This window comes from Acomys minous, assembly GCF_964271855.1.
Source record: "Acomys minous genome assembly, chromosome: 12".
NCBI classification, from domain to species: Eukaryota; Metazoa; Chordata; class Mammalia; order Rodentia; family Muridae; genus Acomys; species Acomys minous.
Genome location: NC_140493.1, coordinates 88106219 through 88112764, shown reverse-complemented (window position 1 = coordinate 88112764; position 6546 = coordinate 88106219).

Here is a 6546-nt window from a genome sequence, read left to right as displayed (position 1 = left end):
ACAGACCGTCTTCTTAACCTCTGAGCCATCTGTCCAGCCCGTGAACTCGGTTCTTTGGAAGAGTGGCCAAGTGCTCTTAACCGCTAAGCCATCTCTCCAGCCCCAGGTACAGGTCCATAGGTACACTGCACAGGAGGACAAAGGACAGTCTCTGCTGGTGGTTCTCAGGTGTCCACCATTTTTATTATTTATGTATTTATTAACTTATCTATCAGGGGGGTTGTTGGTTGGTTGGTTTTTTGTCTTTCTTTCTTTTTTTTCTTTTTTTTTTTTTAAGATTTATTTAGTTAGCTTACAGTGTTCTGGCCTGCACACCAGTAGAGGGCACCAGATCTCATAGATGGTTGTGAGCCATCATATTGTTCCTGGGAATTGAACTCATGACCTTTTGGAAGAGCAGTCAGTGCTCTTAACCTCTGAGCCATCTCTCCAGCCTGTTTTTTTTTTTTTTTTTTCCAAGACAGAGTTTCTCTATGTATCCCTGGGATGTTCTGGACTCACTTTGTAGACCAGGCTGTCCTTTGTTTTGTTTTGTTTTTATGGTATTTTGAGACAGGGTTTCTCTGTGTAGCCTTGACTGTCCCAGACTCGCTTTGTAGACCAGGCTGGCCTCGAACTCACAGCGATCCACCTGCCTCTGCCTCCCGAGTACTGGGATTAAAGGCTTGCGCCACCACGCCCAGCTGACCAGGCTGTCCTTGAACATACAGAGATCTGCCTGTCTCTGCCTCCTCGAGTGCTTGGATTACAGGTGTGTGCCATACTATCAGCTTTTAGATTTGCTTATTTATTTGTTTATTTATTTAGTTTTTCGAGACAGGGTTTCTCTGTGTAGCCCTGGCTGTCTTGGAACTTGATCAGAAAATCAGTCTGGCCTCGAACTCAGAGATCTGCCTGCCTCTGTCTCTGCCTCCTGAGTGTACCACCTTCCGCCTCTCTTCTTTTCTTGTGTGCGGGCACACACATGGACAGGCCATGTCATATACGGAGGGCAGGAAAACCTGTGGGAGTCAGTTCTCTTCTTAAATGATTGGGTCCTGAGGCTCCAGCTTAAGTCATCAACCTTGGTGGTAACGGCCTTTGCCGAGCCCCCAAAACTCCTTTATTTAGTTCAGTAGGTGGACGGTGCTGGGGAGGTGAGCCTAATCGCAAGAGAGCAAAGCAGAAAAGAAAACCCCTTGCTTAGGCCTGCAGAGAAAATTCGTGAATGTGAGTATCTTGGAATAACAGCACTGGGGGGCATCTTAGGAGTTAATTTAGTCCCTAAATAGGGAATTCCCTAGATAGGGAAATGACGTTTTAGAATAAGGGAAGACACTATGATGTGGCTTGGAGATACATTGCTTGCTTGGGATGTGTAAGCCCCCAAAACAAAACAAAACAAAACGACCCCAAAAAAGAGAAGGGGCTTGCTGAAGTCATACACTCCCACTCTGAAACACTCAAATAGCCTTTAATTGGACGTATTAAGAAGAAAACAGGAAGTTTGGTCCTGGCTTCCAGGTCTGGTGGAATCAAGCAGGGAGACTGAGACTTAAGTAAGCTATGGACGCCCACCACCCGGTGCCCAGCTTTTTGTAGCCCTGGGCTCTGAGGAGTATGGGGAGAAGCCAGGACAAGGGAAGGCAGAGACTCTTGGAGCCTGCCCTCCCTTCCCCCCGACGCCACAGCCAGGTGTAGGGAGCTGGCCCTATCAGTCTGAGGGCAGAAGGCCTCCAGAGACTCGCTGCTGTGAGCCCAAGGCTTTGCGGTCTGTGAAACGGCGTCGCCCCGGCCACACTTGGGGGCCATCGCGGTTTAAGAGCATCCAAAGAGCAGCAGAGTCATTGCGCCTTGCTTTTCCTAAGCACAGATTCCTCCTCTCCTCCCCCAGGGCTATGGAGGCGTCTGGAAATTGAGCAGAGCCAGCCAGTCTCGGCTCCGAACAATCAGCAGCCCCGACGCGGGGCTCCGCGGAGACAGCGGCAGACGCGGGGGTGGCGGGGGGGGGGGGTTTAGGGGGGGAGGGCGGTGCGCGCTGGGGTTGCCATGGCCCCGGTCTCCCTGCACGCGCCGCGGCGCCCTGGGCGTTCCCGGGGTTACGGATATGGGCAGGCGAGAGCTGAGCTCCTGCTTGTCCGAGAAGGGTCCTGGATGGGTGGCGGAGACCCCGGTTCCTTGGCAGCGGCCTCCACCCAGTCCTGGCCACGCCTCGGAAGGCGCCACCAACGGGCCGGGCGCGGCGGGGGCCCCACGCCTTCAGGGGTCCACTGTGGCTGCCAGGGCGCTGGTCGCTTGGGGCTGGGCGGGGCGGGGACCAGGACCCCTGAGATCTGCGCTTCTACCACAGAGGTTTGCACATGAGACAACTTGCTGTTGTCCCAAAAGCCAGCTGGTAAAAGGGCCGTGACTTCACCGAACTTGGTCCTTACTAGAGAATTCCTTGAGGCTGGCCTATCGTTTTCCTGTCTCAAGAGGATGGGTTGGGGGAATGGTTGGCGCCGTCACCCTGTGTCTAGGTGAAAACAGAGCCTAGGGCTCAACCATGGGCATTTGTGTCTTGCCCATGTGGAAACTGAGGCCCAGACCCTACTGTTGTAGTCAGCGATATGCTGGACTGGAGTCAGTCCCCCAGCTTTTGTCTTGAATTGCTATCTTCTTTCTCCAACACTCCACAGCCCACCTCATATTAAGTCAGAATTGCCCCAAGGCTAAGGACACCCAGACCTTTGCCAAGACTAAATTAGGAAGAAAAAAAAAAAGTCTGAAAAATGAAAGGTTTCTAATAAAAGCCATCTTCTTCGGCCTGCTCACCCACTGGCACCCCAAGTCACCTGCATAACCTTGTTTGACATTTTGCAGCTTGGCAGCTCCAGACACACAACAGCACCTTCTGTGGCATCTAGAAGCAGAAATGCCCGGGGACCTGATGTGACCTTACTCCCCTAGAGCCCTTCTTCCTGTACTGCCAGTGCTTGGGAGGCTCCTGTGGTGTCTCCTAACAGACTTAGTGTCTCTACGAGGACCCTGTCCCAAGGGCTAGTCATCTGTGCCTTCAGGCAGGCCACAGGCCCCCAACCCCACTTTGTCTCCTGTAGCCTTCAGTCTTCAAACTCCCAATGAACTCAAGGATATGCCTTGTTTGAATGCCTTCGCCTCCCAAGTGCTGGAGTTATAAGCAAGTGACACCATACCCAGTTTACGGGATGCTGAGGTTTGAGCCCAAGGCTTTGTTCAGGTTAGGCAAGCACTACACCAACTGAGCAATATATCCCTGGTCCCATTATTAACCTCTTTTCTGGCTGAAGCCCAAACGTCTCTCCATCACAGCTCACACACACACACACACACACACACACACACACACACACACACACACACACACACAACCCTACAGCCTGCCTGGAGGTAGTGGTGGCTCACACCTTTGATCCCAGCACTCGGGAAGCAGAGGCAGACGGATCTCTGTGATTTCGAGACCAGCCTGGTCTACAGAGCAATTCTAGGACAGGCAGGGCTACACGAGAAGCCCTGTCTCTGTGTAACAGCCTTGGTTGTCCTGGACTCACTTTGTAGACCAGGCTGGCCTCAAACTCACAGAGATCTGCCTGCCTCAGGCTCCTGAGTGCTAGGATTAAAGGCGTGCGCCATCATGCCTGGTTTAAAGCAAAACAAAACAAACAAAAAAACTTACTACCCAATTTACTACAGTCTGTGTTTTTCCTCTACATTAACAGAAACGCCTGGCTAGATGGCTTAGTGTGTAATGATGCTCCTACCTAATGGAAGGAGACTCCTATAAACTGTCCTCTGGCCAGCGGCGGCGGTGGTGGTGGTGGTGGTGGTGGCACTCGCCTTTAATCCCAGCACTCGAGAGGAAGAGGCAGGTGGGTCACTGTGAGTTCGAGGCCAGCCTGGTCTACAAAGGGAGTCCAGGACAGCCAACGATACACAGGGAAACTCTGTCTCAAAAATAAACAAACAAACAAATAAATAATAAAATTAAATAAAAATAAATTGCCCTCTTATCTCTACATGCATATGGTATATCACACAATAACCCCATGCACACAGCACAAATTAAGTTAAATTTAAAAATTTAAATTAAATAAAAAAAAATTTTTTTAAAAAGCCCAGAGCTGGCAGGTGGAGATGAGAGGATGAATTTTACTTCTTCTTCTTCTTCTTCTTCTTCTTCTTCTTCTTCTTCTTCTTCTTCTTCTTCTTCTTCTTCTTCTTCTTCTTCTTCTTCTCTCTCTCTCTCTCTCTCTCTCTCTCTCTCTCTCTCTCTCATCTCGTGCCTCTAGATGACTTTCTTTCCTTCTTTCTTGTTTTAAGATTTTCTTTTAAGTTGATTTTGGGTATGTACAAATGTCTTGAGTTGCCCAGAGCCCCGATCACTCTGAGGCTGAAGTCACAGGCGGTTGTGAGCCGCCTGCTGTGGGTGCTGGGAACCAAACCCAGGCCCTCCCTCTGTGAGAGCAGCAGATGCTCTCCGCCAGCCAGTGGGCCATCTCTCCGGCCCGATGAACTTAAGTCACTGCTGCTGGCTCGTACACTGCTCCACAAGCTGATTTGTTATTTCTCTTGCCACGTGCATGTCTGTTGTGTGTGGCTGAGGGCACGGACATTGTCTGCCACAGGGGGGAGGGTCGGGGGTTTCCAGAAACATTCCCCAACGCACAGGGCTTTGGCTTTTGCAATGCAGGGTGTGGCTGCTCTGTTTTCTTTGGCAAAAATAAGTCCCCTTTGCCTGCCTGGAATTGCCACCTTGCTCCTTTCTCTGCTGCACATGTCCTCTGCGGTTATACTTAGGCATGGCTTCATTTCCAGTCTTTATGGAGGGCTAGTTCAGCCGCTATCCAAACACACAGTGTTCCAAACCACACTCTGCTCCCAGTGGCCCACATCAGAGCCCTGCTCTGCCCTCAAACAGGGGCACGAGGGAAGAGCCGCTGGCTCTTGCAGTGGCTGATGGCAAACCCTAGGGTGCTTAGGGAGGCCCAAAGGGGTGCTGAGGTACCCGAGGAGGACTGAGGTATTGGTCACACTTACTCTCTGCGTGACCTATTTTGGGGCACTGGGGGAGAGGAAGGCAGACACAGGTCAAACGCCGTGCTGCCAAGGGTGAACTCAGCTCTTCTTCTCCGCCTTCCACTGCTGGGGTTATAGGCATGAGCGCTTCGTTCAGATTTATACACTCTTGAAAATTAAATTGGGGGCTAAAAGGCTGAAGACATGGCTCAGTGGTTAAAAGTGCTTGTTATTCGTACAGATCTTTCTTTCAGAGGGCCGGGGTTAGGTTCCCAGCACCCACACACTGGTTCACAACCACCTGCAACTGCAACCCTAGCTCCAGGGCACCTGACACCCTCTTCTGAACCCCAAAGGCACCACGCATGTGCGTGGTGTACAGACATACCTACAAAGACAAGCTTTCTCTGTGTAGCTCTGACTGTCCCAGAACTCACTCTGTAGACCAGACTGGTCTTGAACTCTGCCTCCTGAGTCACGGGATTAAAGGCATGGGCCACTATGCACAGCTTTCCCACTTTCTTTTTTGTTTGTTTTGTTTTGTTTTGTTTTTGAGGGCTTTCCCACTTCTTAAAAAATTGGGGTTAAAAAAAAACCGGGCGTGGTGGCGCACGCCTTTAATCCCAGCACTAGGGAGGCAGAGGCAGGCGGATCGATCAATGTAAGTTCGAGGCCAGCCTGGTCTACAAAGTGAGTCCAGGAAAGCCAAGGCTACACAGAGAAACCCTGTCTCAAAAAACAAAAACAAAAACAAAACAAAACAAAACAAAACACCCCCCCAAAAAAAAATAATTGGGAGCTTAAATTGGGCATGGTGCACACACCTTTAATCCAGAACTAACTAAGGAGGCAGAGGCAGGCAGCCAGGATTACACTGGGAGACCCTGTCTCAAAAAGAAAAAGAAAATTGAGGACTTAGCGTATGCTGGATAATCACCTTCCCACCTGAGCCACAGCTCAGCCCTGCTTGCATCTTCTCAGCCAGCAGCGAGACAGATTCCAAAGTGCCTCTAGGTGTCTGACCTATGCTCGCAGAGGGGCGAGAAGTGCATTTAACTCCTAAGTTCTTTCTGGACAGTCATGGTGTTCGGATGCAATCTCCTTAAGTCCTGGCAAGCAAGAGCTACTAGTTTGGGGTGCTTGGGTTAAGCAAGCTTGGTTTGAGGGCTTAGAAATTCCAGGTCTTAGGGCTGGAGAGATGGCTCAGCGGTTAAGAGCACTCACTGTCTGTTCCTCCAGAGGATCTGAGTTCAATTCCCAGCAACTTCATGGTGGCTCAGAACCATCTATAATGTAATCTGATGCCCTCTTCTGGCCTGTGGGTGTATATACAGGCAGAGCATTGTATAACATAATAATAAATAAATTAAAAAGAAAAGAAAAAAAAAATCCAGGTCTTTCATGACTACCTCCTAGACATGACAGCCCAGTCCTGAAGTGTGACTGGGAATCATCACAGAGTCTCTTTAATTATCATTATTTTCTTTGAGACTGGCTCTTCCTCTTGCAGCCTAGGCTAGCCTAGGACAAGCT